Source organism: Mustela erminea, chromosome 13 (genome assembly GCF_009829155.1).
Source record: "Mustela erminea isolate mMusErm1 chromosome 13, mMusErm1.Pri, whole genome shotgun sequence".
Taxonomy (NCBI): domain Eukaryota; kingdom Metazoa; phylum Chordata; class Mammalia; order Carnivora; family Mustelidae; genus Mustela; species Mustela erminea.
The window spans coordinates 20,643,933-20,656,649 of NC_045626.1; the positions used below are offsets into that span (position 1 = coordinate 20,643,933).

General features: G+C 43.7%; 1 long non-coding RNA gene across 1 annotated transcript in view; it reads left to right on the forward strand.

The window, feature by feature from the left end:
• The window catches only part of LOC116572398, a 56,179-nt gene extending 44,323 nt beyond the window's left edge, over window positions 1-11,856 (forward strand). Inside the window, exons 4-9 of the long non-coding RNA XR_004278290.1 lie at window positions 575-763; window positions 2,608-2,668; window positions 5,365-5,521; window positions 8,006-8,093; window positions 8,592-9,507; window positions 10,589-11,856. This is a non-coding gene — a long non-coding RNA (uncharacterized LOC116572398). The remainder of the gene's footprint in view (window positions 1-574; window positions 764-2,607; window positions 2,669-5,364; window positions 5,522-8,005; window positions 8,094-8,591; window positions 9,508-10,588) is intronic.
• Window positions 11,857-12,717: the final 861 nt, after the last annotated feature.

The following is a 12,717-nucleotide window of genomic DNA, read 5'->3' on the forward strand; positions in this document are numbered from 1 at the left end:
ACACTCAGGTTTAGTCTTTGGGGTCAGAAAGAGTGTTAGGGGTGAAGTTCTGAAAAAGAAGATGATGGTAGTCGTGGTGGTAGGGTAGTATAGACCAGTGGCTCTCCAAGAGTGGTTGGCGGACTAGCAGGATCAGGATCACTGGGAACTTGTTAGAAATGCAAATCCTCAGGCACATCCCAGACCTACTAAATCAGAAGCTCTGGGAACAGGGCTGAACAATCTGTGTTTTGAACACACTCTCTAGGTCATTCTGATGAACTCTCCAGTTTGGGAACCGCTGCTGTAGATTAACTAGCTACCTGTTCATTAATTTGAGATGACTTTGGTGACATTTATGTAGGCAAGAACATGTAAAATCCAAGTTGAAAAAACTAGATAAATAAATGATACATTTCTTCCAAACTTCTGCTATCGAGGAAGAGTTTATATATTTTTTATTAAGTAGAGAAATAACATTAATTGAGAAGTTCCTACATGCTTGGCGGTATGCTTAGTATCTTAGCTGCATTATTTCCTTGAATTTTCCCATCCTCTCTATTAATTAGGTGCTATTTTCATTTCCATTTTACAGATGAAGAGACAGAAGGATTAAGGATCTCATTAAAGTTTTTGGAACTAATAAGTGGCCAGCTGAAATTTGAACCCAGGGAATTTCACAAAACGAGCCTGACTTTCTTAACTGCTAGGCTGTACTATACGATTCTTAATTTACCATTACACTCTCTCCCTGTGTGAAGGACTGTGGACCATGAACAATTTGGTAATGTATATTGATTAGTGTTTTCCTGCTATGGGTTTGCTGTCAAACTGATATTTTGCCTGTCATTGCTAACCATTACTCTTCAATCTCTTTAGAGTTAACAATTTCAACATACTTGTTTGCAGTTAAGCTCAGAGTTTAATGCTAAGTGAACTTCATATATACTATGTTTTAATCTTGCACCTGCTAAATTTATGCTTCTCCATTACACCTGTAAATCTCTCCCTGCCATAATATGAATGATTTACCATTTTCCTCTCAAGGATTTCCTTGTGTTGTATTGGCACCTCCTATTATATTTTAGGACAAGGGTAAAAATAATGAGACATGGTGAGTTTAATTCAGCTCCAAATATTGCTTCAGAATAAGCATCCAATTATTATTATTTTTTCTTGTGGTAAGTTTTCCGTAATTGGAAATGTTGAGGTAATGCTATTTTAAATTCCGAACTTGAAAATACTTCTATAGCATTAAGGTCCTCTCCTTTGTGTGTTTGAATGATTGGGTGTGGGTCAAAGAGACTTGGAACATTAATTTTAATTCAGAAGTGGTTCCAGAGAGACAAGTTAATTTTCGAAATCAGCCTGGTGAGAGTTGGGGCTTGGAAAATGCATTCAAGGAAAAATGTCTTATACTCTGCTAGAACAATTATGAGGTAATAGGCTCAGGAGAAACTGGCCACCAAGGTTTAGTAACAATTCTAGAATTGTGGCTGATTTGCTTGAAAATCTCAAATACCACATCTTGCTGATTCTAAGACAAATTACTTTTCATATTTTAATATTTATAAAGTCAGACTACACCTTGTAGTTGATGAATATGTGGTAGGATATTAACATGGAGGTTTGGGTTGAGGCTAAAATAGAAAGTATATTTTCAAAGTAGATGGTAGCAGAAGGAATCAAGACTGTTTATATTTTTTAGTTTTACTTTTATTATTTTTTAAGATTTATTTACTTATTTGAGAGAGAGGGGGAGGGCAAGTCAGGGCAGGGCAGGGGAGAGGGAGAGAGAGAATCTCCAGAAAACTCCCCACTGAGTGTGGAGCCCAATGCCGGGCTCGATCTCACAACCCTGAGATCATGACCTGAGCTGAAATCAAGTCAGTCAGATGCTTAACCAACTGAGCCACCCAGGTGCCCTTTATTGTAATTATAGCAAAATATACGTAGCATGAAATTTACTGGCTTAACCACTTTTGAGTGTACAATCTGGTGGCATTAAGTGCATTTACACCATTGTGCAAACATCCATCTATAGAACTTTTTCATCTTTTCAAACTGAAACTCTACACCCATCAAATGACACCTCCCCATTCTCCCCTCCCTCCAGCCTCTGCCAACCACTGTTCTACTTCCTGTCTCTGTGAATTTGAATATTTTAGGTACCTTGTATAAGTGGAATTGTACAGTTTTGTCTTTTGGTGACTTGATTGTTCATTTCACATAGTATCCTCAGTATTAATCTATGTTGTAGCACATGTCAGAACTTCCTTCCATTTTCAGACTGAATAATTTATTCCATTGGGTGTAGACACCACTTTGTTTTTCTATTCATCCATTGATGGACACTTGGGTTGCTTCCACTTTTTGGCAATTGTGAATAATGCTGTTGTGAACATGGGTGTACAAATATGTGTTTGGGAACTTCCTTTTGATTCTTTTGTGTATATACCCAGAAGATGAATTGCTAGATCACGAGGTAATTCTAAGTTTTTGAGGGACCGCCATACTTTTTCCCATAAGGGAGTCACCATTTTGCATTTCTACCACCAGGGCACAAGTATTTCAATTTCTTCACACCCTTGTTAATATTTTTTTTTTTTTCTGCTTTCCTGATGTTAGCCATCTGAATGGATGTGAGGTAGAGGAATGATGACTCTTAATGACCTTACTCATATAGAAGGTATAATAAAGGGGCAGAGACTGGATATTTGGGGATTACCTTGGGAGGAGGATGTTGATGGAGAGCTGCTGATATGACCCCCACAGGGAGGACAAGTCAAATAAAGCCTACAGAGAGGTATAAGTTGTGTTTCCTCTGTTTTCTCGAGTCAAAGAAGAATATTCCCCCCTCAGGTCTAAGGAGACCACTCGCAGATCTAATACGCACACCTGCAATCTGGACTTGGGTGGTGTTGATACCATCTCATGATGGTATCAGTCAGGTTGGAACTTTGCTGCTCCTTTGCCTCCTCTCCTTCTCCTCACTGTAGCTCTGGAGGGGTTGGGAACTGCCATAAGCAAGTTGTAGGTGGGAATGGAAGCCTAGACTAGAAGAAGAAGAAGCAGTTGACCACATCCCATTATCTGCTCGCTTTCCACCTGCAAATACAGATAAAGGAGGTAAGAAATTTCAGCCTTGTACCAAACCAGGTTTTGGTTATGATGTAGGACTGTGTATTCTAATTACCAAGTGGAAACTGCCTTCTGTCACTTAAAGTGATAGTTCAATTTTTTAATGACCTAAAAGAAACCATGGAATTCATGGCATCAACTTTCATTTTTTTTTTTTTTAAAGATTTTATTTACTTGTCAGAGAGAGGGAAATAGAGAGCATGAGCAGCAGGGAAGGATAGAGGGAGAGGGAGAAGCATGCTCCCTGCTGAGCAAGGAGCCAGACATGGGGCTCGATCCCAGGACTCTGGGACCATGACCCGAGCGAAAGGCAGCTGCTTAACCCACTGAGCCACCCAGGTGCCCCTCAACTTTCATTTTTATCCAGGGCAATAAACAGTCTCATGGAGACCATTTTAAGGGACAGAGAGAGATAGAAATAAAATTGCTTTATTATTACATCCTGTGGATTGGACTCAGTGAAATGGTTAAGTGTACATGAAATGTGCTAGTGTCTTTCCCAACTGAACCTCTGCCCCGTTATAATGAAAATGATGGTGATTTGTCCTTGGACAGTAGAGTTGATGGGGGAAGACATTGATCTGAGTCTTGTTAGGACATGTAGAAAGAGAGAACATTCCAAAGTGTGATGTTCAGCTGTAGTGTGTTTAGCCTTGGGAAGAGTGAGCTAGTTTACTGGGAAGCATGTAAACAGTAGGAAAATTGGGATAATCTCTTATGGCTGCATGGGGGCTGGCACAGGGCTCTAGCTTACCCCCCCTCCAAGATAGGGAGATTGTTTGGTTCTAAAATGTTTAACTGACCTCATGATCTCCATCATTTTTTTAGTCTTATGTTGGCCTTTTTTTTTTTTTTTCTCCTTTCTCTCTCTTTTTGGAGTCTTAGCAATGTCACCAGATTGAGGTTTCTTTAGTACTGAGAACTTTACATTAAGAAAATGTAAGGTTAACCACTTAGTCCAGACTTAGGGAAACATCACATTGTATGTATTTGTCATGTTAAAATAGCTACTGACAAAAATAAAATTTTTCGTCTTTTTGAAAAATATTTTTGCTTCTGTTGCATTACAAGAATGCTCCTGAATTGTTTTTGGGTGAAATGTTCCAGTTAGATACTCAGCATCAATTAGACAGCAGTGTTTATGGAGTCGTAGGTGAGAAGTTTATTTTAGGAAAACCGAGCTTTGCTGCTTAGTTATTACTGTTTTGGGGGATAATGTCTGCATAATTTTGGTCATCCTCAACACCGCCAGAACTGCACTTAGCTCCGGATTCCACCAGAGATTAGTTGTCTTCTGTCAGCAATTAATGGGAATAAATCAAATTGGCCTAAACAGTAAGAAAATTTATTTCCTTTTAATTAAAAAAATCCAGAGGCAGGGCAGGCTTTAAATGTACTTTGGAGCCAAGTCTGCTTCTCTGTCTTCCCCTGGGTTGGCGTCCTCCTCAGACCCACGACAAGATGGCAGCAGGTTTCCTAGCAATACATTCAATCATAACAATTGCTAGAAAAAGACAAGATGTTTCTTTTAATGCTTTATTTATTTATTTGAGAGAGAGAGAGGGAGAGAACAGAGAGAAAGTGAGAGGGAGAAGCAGACTCCCTGCTGGGCCGAGAGCCTGACATGGGGCTGGATCCCAGGACCCTGAGATCATGACTTGAGCTGAAGGCAGGCACTTACCTGACTGAGCCCCCCAGGTGCCCCAAGACAAGATAGTCTTTTCTTCCTTAATCTGAAGAAAACTTTTCCTCAGAGTACCTCTTTGCTTCCTCCACCACAGCAGACTTCATTCTATTTCTCACTGGCTGGGATTTGTGATACGTCCTAATTCAGTAACTGGCAAGGGACCAGTGCTTCCAGGACTGACTTAAAAAGTCCCTGGAGTATGATGGGCCAGTTTCTCTTGAGGCACAGAAGCCATGGAAGGAAAATCCAACACCAGCCAGGATTCTGTTAGGAAGGACAAGTGAGGATGTATGCTTTGTAAGCAGCCAATAACATCTAATTACAAAAAAGAAGGATTTTCAGAGAAATCCTATGACCATCAGTGATAAAAAGGTATTTTCTTCAAATAGGAAGAATGCTCTTTGTTGTATTAAAACTAGAGGGAACCTTAGATACTGTCTGGCCCACATTCTTTATGAATGCAGGTGACTTCCCCAAATCCTAGTTAGCAAACAGCAAGCCTAGGGGGAGTCTGAGGGCAATTGTAGAACAATGAGTATGCCTTCGTTACTCTACAGTGATGCTTTTCGTGATCATGGCAGAGGGTCAGATGCTGAACTGAAGTGGAAGGACAGAGTGAGAGAGTCTCAGGAAGTAACTGTCTGTGGTATCGCCTGAGGAAGAAAGGGGCCTGAGCGGCTGCCAGGAAAGCCAGCTTGTTCTGTGCAGGATCAGGTTAGTAAATACTTCAGGTTTTGCTCATCAGATGGCCTCTTCACCTGTGCCATCGGGTATGAAAGCAGCTGCGAACAGGATGTCATAAACGGGCATGACCATGCGTCCAGAGGAATGGATTTACAAAAACGGGAAACGGGCAGAATTCGACCTGTGGTCTGCAGCTTGCTGGCCCTTGGTTCCATGCTTCCACAATACGGGTCTTCTGCTGGCGGCTCCAGTACAAAAATGGCTTTGAGATGCACCAAAGGAGCTTTTAGAGTGCTAGACGCAAGAATTCGTATTTTCCCTAAACTGCAAGTCAAGGCCATGGCCTTCCATGTTGTTTACCAGTCAATTTATCACGACAACTGGTACATTCAGTCTGTTAAGCAGACTCACAGTTTATTTCACTGACCGGATCGGTCAAGCAGTCAGAATAGTGTGGTCTTGCCAAAGCATCACCTTGACGTAAGGTTCACACAGCTAATCCTCTGGGAACCAGTGTACCTGAAAGTCAGTTTACTTGTTATCTACACATCTCACTGAGCCTCCTATGAGGATATTTAATTAAATCACACTCTGAATGAGGGCCTAGCTTGCCTTAGAATTAATTTAACCAAATAATTAGGAAACTTCTCAAGTTGTTGCAAAAATTGGTAACAGGAAGTCATTTGCAAATTGCTTAAGCATTCATATCCTGGGAGAGGTAGGTCAACTATTTTTGGCTGGGAAGTCACGTGATGGATGCATGGCCTGAAGTCTTAAGAAGAGGAGCAGGGATTTGTATTCAGGGAACCCGCTTTTTAAAGTTCTCAGAGGCAAGGGCAGGATCTCTGCTCCATTTTTTGGAGCGATCACTGAGGTTGTGTGTAATCATTTTGATGGAGCAGTTTCGATTTGTCAGATATAAACATGTAAGGACTTTGTCTTTTTATTATTGGATTGTGTCAGTGGAGCGTCTCTTCCCTGCTGAGAAGCTGACACCCTTAATGACAGCTGGGGAAGATGCCCTAATTTTTTTTTTTTTTTTACTCACCTTTGGAATTAAAATAGTCTTATTCCAGTTCTTAAAACTTTTCTGTTTTTATTTTAAATTAGTTTAAATTATTTTTTATTTTTAAAAGCTTTTCCTGTTCTTTTGAAAGCCTCACCCAAATACCCATTTCCGGGCTTCTCCACTTTCCCCCATCTTCCTTAGTTTCCATCTGGAGGCCAGGAGTGTTCGTGGGACGTGTGGTCCGCTTTCTCCTCATGCTTGCCCCCTGGTGTGCGGGTGTTGAGGGGCTGGGAGGCGAAGTGCCATCTTTATGTACAAGGGCCGGGAGAGAATTGACTCTCTCTCTCCTATTGTCCTCAACACGGCATTTGTAATTCCTATTCCATTACACGAACGATTTCATACTGGAGGCAGTTGGTTTCCTTCCCCTGTCTGGGGGTATTGGTCCCATCTCAACTATCTGCCCTGTTAGAGGGTGAACATCCACATGCTGGTTCTCTCAGGGCACGTCCTTTGGTTCTTGAGGGTCCTCAAGGCAACCTTCCCTAAGTCCCCGTGTGAGAGATCTGACGGGCCCGTAACCTCTTCCTAACTGCCGGTCCACCGTGGGCGCCATCTTGCAGCTTGTTGCTGCCGGTTCCTCCCACCCAGCAGGGGGCGCCTGCTGCACGGACGTGCGCCCAGTGCCGCTGCCCAGGGCCTGGGCTCAGAAAGGCTCTGCCTTTGGTCTCCTGCTCTGAGGGCGCCATCTTGAAATCCTTAATAATTTTATTTTCGAATTTGTGTTTTGGAAGTGAAGTGAGACAGGAAAAGGGGGCATGGGCCAGGGACTACATGGACCTGTATCTCGCTGTTTTCCTCTGCAACCTGGGTTGCCCTGGCGCTCCCACTTGGTTTCCTGGACACTGCCCAGCCTCCGCAGCGCCGTCCTGGTGTTGCAGCGGTGGTTGCGCTCTGCCTCTGACTGAGCAGAAAGGGCCTGCGTGAGGACCTGGGTCTGGCAGGCTTGGACCGGTGCATTCTGTCTTGTTTCCTCGAGTAGAACAAGGAGGCATCTGCCCCTGCGCTACGCGGGCCTCTCATTTCTCAATGTCAAGGGCTGGGAAACCACTAACGCCTTTTGGGATCCTGAGGGAACCCAGGACCCACCTTCTGCTGGGGCCTTCTCTTCGCTGCGTCTTAGAGAGTTTTGAGATTCTGTTCCGAGGGGTGCATTGACTCTGCTTCAGCCCATGTCCTTCTCAGTCACCTCCTGAGGCAGGAAAGCCCGTGTCACCGTCTCTCCCCATTCTGATTACAAGTGTTCAGATGGGCCGTCGGCATTAAAGGAATTCATGGTGGGCCCAAGCTGACGGGATTCTTCGCTGAAATGAGAGTCTCACCCAACAACTCATTTCAATACCAGTACAGTCCTGTACTCAGTTCCACTCTTCTCGAACAGCTGGGGGGCTTCCTCCCCCTCTGTAGTGTTTGCCTTAAATTTTCTGCACATTTTCTCCTTACAGTTGGTGTACTGGAAACAGCCATAACACTTTTCCTAGGAGTCTCTCAGACTTTCACTAACCCTGAAACGAAGCCTTCGGTTTCTTACAGGTAAAATGGGGAAATAAAAACCAGTCCCGTTTCCTTCACATGCTATTTGGAAGACGTCCATAGGATGATCACTGTAAACCCTCTAATGTTTTCACGTTCTGAACTTGAGATGCCCCCAGACTCTGAATCTAAGGTACAGGCTGGCCCTAGGCATCCACGGCATTGGTCTGGGCGACAGCTACTTGATGATGGGGGCAGGCAAAACAAAACAGAAAACAACATGCCACCCACGTAGGCTCAAGATTATAAAGTGAGGTTTTATTACAAAGACGGTTTCTTGGTGGAAATGTAGTGGTCTGCATGGGAGGGGTTGGGGTGTGGCTGTGTTTGTTGCACAGCTGTGTGTGAGGGAGGGGTACTTTATGTTGAGAGGAGGCTGATTCAGGTATCTGGGGGAAATGTATGTGAGAACACAGAACTGGGTATTTTTACATCCTAAAAATCTTGGTGTGATGTGCATTCGGTCCTTCTGAAGTCCACCTGTGTTTTTGTTGGCAGATATTTTCCTGCTTTGATCCTCTCTCTAGCTGCCTTTTGAAGGAGTTCAGTTACCCCCCCCCCCCCCCCCCCCCCGCCACCCCATCCAGTGACTCCTCTGTGTTAGCTCTTCCTTAACCGAACCAAACCAAACCTCGAGACTGCAGACCAGCTCTGCTCCCTGCCTGCAACACAGGCTTATATTTTTGGATCCAGGATGTCCTGTGGATTGGACGGCTGCCAGGCCTTCAGATGCTTGGCGTCTGGGATGGCGTGCGATGACGTCGGGCTGACTTCTAGGGACCCTGCGCCTCTGCTGTTGTTTACCAGCTTCAAGTTCCATCTGGTCTTGCTGACAGGAACCTTGACACCATCTGCAAAAATTGGAATAAAACAGTTTTGGTCTGAAGGAAAGGAAAATTGCACGTTGAAGCTTATTTGGGAAATGTCATCTTCACTGCTTTGGAAGGAAAAATAGAAGGGGCTGTTTGTTAATATACGTTCATGTATTTGGTGAACTTCTTACATGGACACGTCTATAGGTGTGACCTTTGGGTGTACTGGCTCTTTTTCTCTTCGATCTGGTAAACAGAGACTGCAGGAAATCTGCAGGATTCCGGGATGGGCTTTGATGATGAATCGACACGCGGTTAGTGTTTATACCTATCAAGGCCACCTCTTAACACCGTAGTTGGGGTCAATGTGCTTTGCTGGTGATCATGGCATGTAAGAATTATAGTCATGCGCTTCTCTTATTATTACCCAAAGGGTTCACTTGTGTATGACATAAACCTCCACAGTTTCCTGTCATCTCACCCAGGACAAGGGGGTCATAATAACATCCCAGTAAGGGCTGAAATTGACACAGGGCTCAGGGCCCAGTGTTGCTCTGAACACTTTACAAATATGAACTTCATTCTCACAGCCACCCTAAAGGGTAAGTATTACTATGTTGCTGACTTTACAGATGAAACTGTAGAACAGAGAAGGTAAGCAACGTCAAGGGCATCCATCCAGCAAGCAGTAGGGCCCAGATTTGGAAGGAGGTTGTTTTGCTTCAGTCAGTGGAGTTAGGACCAGAGGTTATGCTGCAGGAGATCACTATATACTTTGCTAAGTATATTTTATGTCTAGTCCTCACTTAGGACTATGTGCCGGCCACTCTCCATTTGCTGCTCGGATTTCTTCTCTTCTGTATCCTGGGCTGGCTAGGAGAGGCTTACCCTCTCTGGACTGTATCTTGGGCTTCCTTGCCTCCAATTTCCATTTGAGTTTGGTGAATGTGAGGCACAAAAAGAAATGAGAGGCTGGATATTTACTGGCTGTGGACCTCTCCCCACCCCCGCAATGGTTGCTCTCTTGGTGTGTGGCCCCATTCACTTCAGGTCTGGTAACACTCCTGTCTACAACTTTATTCAGGCTGAGCAGGATAGAACCTTCCAGCCCATGCAAGTCCTGCTGCTTCTCCATCACTGGGGACTCCCCAAGTCCCATCCACACCTTTGCAAAAAGCCCTGAATTAAAATCTAACACTTTGGGTATGTCATCTATTTCTGTAGGAATTCTGACAGATAACAGGCTTCTTCTGAGAATTCATCTTTTGTCCCCTACTTTGAGTCTCTAGTATTTAAGTGTTTTTATACTTTATCAAGTGTTTTTTTAAAAAAAGACTAATTTTTTGGCAGTGAGAGAGAGAGAGAGAGTGCACACAAGTAGGGAGGGGACAGATAGAGAGGGAGAAGAAGACTCCCCGCTGAGCTGGGATCCCAATGTGGGGCTCGATCCCAGGACCCTGGAATCATGACTTGATCCAAAGGCTGATGCTTAACCAACTGAGCCACCCAGGAGCCGCTATCAAGTGTTCTTACCTGTGATTTTTAAAGAATGGTTAAGTAAAAGATAAATGGGAAAAAAAAAAAGTTAAAATTGAGAGTAGGACTAGGCAGGACTTATTATCTTGGCTTAGAAGAAACAACAGTAATCATCCCATACTCGTAAAAATTCTGATTCTTTTCCAGGTGCTGTTTGCTGTGTTTGTAAGCACTGTGTTCCAGCCCCCCTACTGACGACATTGCCTAAGTTATCCTATTTAATCCTCAGAATGATCCTAGGAAGTAGGACCTTTATTATTCTCATGTTGTGTGTGGGACACGGAAGTTCAGAGAGAGGAAACTAGCAGTTCAAGGCTGTGTGGTTCGTCAGTCTTGTGTGTGTTTGGGGTTTATACCCGGGCTGGAGTCCACACTCTTGAGCAATATACTTAGACCTCCTGCATCTGATTTTGTTCTTGAAGCAACTTGGGAAGTAGGCCAGACAGGTATAATTTTCTTCCCTTTATTACAATCCAGTAAAATGAAGCCCAGCGAGTGGAAATGACTTTTCTGTGACCACAGAACTCATTCGTGTGTATTTATAAATAGCAGAACTGGTGATTATTGGGAAGCCTTGCTGCGGAAACCAAGCGACCTTTGAGGCTGTTTTGGTCTGTGCAAAGAGCAGTGGGCTTGGAGTTAAGAGATGTGGGTTTAAATCCCGAGGCTTCTAGCTACTTGACCTTGAGAATTCAGCTTCTGAGGCTTTGTGTCTGCACTCAGAAAACGGGAGAAGTAATTCCTCCTTCACGCGGTGTGTGAGGATGATAATAAAGTAATTACATGCCCACCCCAGTAGTTGTTTAATATATGTTCTTAAAATTGCCCACATAAGTCATCAAAGGGTAGAGCCATGGATTGAGGGATGGACATGGAGACAAAGGACGTTTGGCTCCTCATACCCTCACGGGCATGTGGAAATGAGTCCTACACGTGGGGAGGAACTTCCAGAGAAGTCTGCAGTGGGTGGGCAGGACTTTCTCCACCTCTGAACACGGACAGAATGCCTGCTCTAGGTTATTGAAGAATTTGGACTTTATATAGGTGTGGCAGCTTTGCTTTTATGATATGTTTTATGGTAAAAACTGACTACAGTGCTCCTATGTAGCAAGGAACACCTTGAGACAAAGTTTTTTTCTGATAGTCCATTAAGTACAGTTATGTAAATGCAATGATTTTACAAATAGAATCATTGTCTCAGTTACAGTGATGCCTTGATCAGAGTGGTTTTAGGGTCTTATCTTAGGTGAATTTGAAATGTTGGGCTTTTCTTAATCATCCCAGCAGGAAGTAATTTCCCACCCAAATGATGAATGATGAATGATGCCTGAACTTATCATCCATGCCATTTCTTGGAATGTAGCATTTCTGGTTTGAAAATGATTACTTGTGTATTTTTTCTCTTCAGATTGAGAGCCCACATATTCTTTTTTTTTTTTTTTTTATTAATTTGACAGAGAGAAATCACAAGTAGACGGAGAGGCAGCCAGAGAGAGAGAGAGAGGGAAGCAGGCTCTCTGCTCAGCAGAGAGCCCGATGCGGGACTCGATCCCAGGACTCTGAGATCATGACCTGAGCCGAAGGCAGCGACCCAACCCACTGAGCCACCCAGGCGCCCGAGAGCGACATATTCTTAAAAACACGACATCCCTTACTACTGTACTTGAATATATGATAAATGAATTAAATGACATTCTTTCTTTTTTTTTTTTTAAAGATTTTATCCATTTATTTGACAGAAGAGATCACAAGTAGGCAGAGAGGCAGACAGAGAGAGAGAGGAAGGGAAGCCAGCTCCTTGCTGAGCAGAGAGCCCGATGCGGGGCTCGATCCCAGGACCCTGACACCATGACCTGAGCCAAAGGCAGAGGCTTAACCCACTGAGCCACCCAGGTGCCCAGGCGCCCCCTAAATGATATTCTTTCTGAGCTATATCATGACCTGAGGCTTCTGTCATTCTTTCAAAGCATGGAACATCTTCTGTATGCCAGGGAGTTGGCAGGGCATAGGGGTAAGGAGATCGCAGGCTCTGGTCCCTGACACAGGTGCAGATCATTCTAGTATGATCTTTTAAGTCCTTTTAAGAGGCTCTGTACAAGGTACAATGGGTTCAGTTCTCAGGTGGTAACATTGAAAACAAATGCGTTCACAGAACATTAGTAAATGATCCTCATAGATTATTTTCCTTGCTAATAACCAGAATAAATGAGTACATCAAAGCCTCCCACACTCAGACTGCTTGGGGAATGGAGTGTTTTGGTTTCTGGAATTAACCC